The sequence below is a fragment of the Galeopterus variegatus genome, unplaced genomic scaffold (assembly GCF_000696425.1).
Source record: "Galeopterus variegatus unplaced genomic scaffold, G_variegatus-3.0.2 Scaffold3753, whole genome shotgun sequence".
NCBI lineage: Eukaryota > Metazoa > Chordata > Mammalia > Dermoptera > Cynocephalidae > Galeopterus > Galeopterus variegatus.
Genome location: NW_007729864.1, coordinates 1 through 892, shown reverse-complemented (window position 1 = coordinate 892; position 892 = coordinate 1).

Genomic DNA, 892 nt, shown 5'->3' with positions numbered 1-892 from the left:
GCAAGATTCTTAGAAAACAACCTTCTGAAAGTCTGTCTTGAGTTTCTTTAAAAAAAAAAAAATGTCCCATTTTATGCACCTCCTACCCCAATAACAGTCCCCGTGTCCCCACCCTGTTTTGCGCACACACTCGCACATGCCCACCACATCCTACAGGACTATTTGTGTGCTGACTTCAACAAGGGTATATTTGTAGTTTATATTTTCATTCACTCTGCAAACTTCATTGAGAACCTGCTCTGTGCCAGACACTGTGCTAGGAACTGGAGATACAGATATACCTAAGACACCGTCCTGTTCCTATAGCAGAGACAGAGACAAATAATAGCCAGCCAGAATCCAGGGACAGCATCCCACCAGGCTTCAGAGAGCAGCACACCTACAGAAGCAGTTGAAAGCAGAATTCCACTCTCGTCCCTAGATTTAAAACAAGTATGGTATATCTTTGGGAGAATGTCCTAATTCCAGTCTTGCATCTCAGGCACCAACGTGAACATCAGCNTATCTTTGGGAGAATGTCCTAATTCCAGTCTTGCATCTCAGGCACCAACGTGAACATCAGCCTCTAGACCAGATCTTATTCTGCATGTGTGTGCGCGTGCGTGCCTGCATAGTCTGGGCGTGCACACACGCCCCGAACCTCACTGGTGAAACCTGTGGAACGCTTCTCAGGAAGATGTTTTTAAATGTGTAAAATACTCATATATAGGATTACAAAGGAAACACGTAATATTGAAATACAATTATCAAAATATTAAAAAATTTGAAACGTGCTTTTTTATTAACATTAAAAACAAGATCTAACCGAGGGTCTAATATCAAAGTAATTTTGGGGCCGGCCCGGTGGCGCACTGCTACAGTGCGCTGCTTGGGAGGTGTGGCGGCGCTCCCG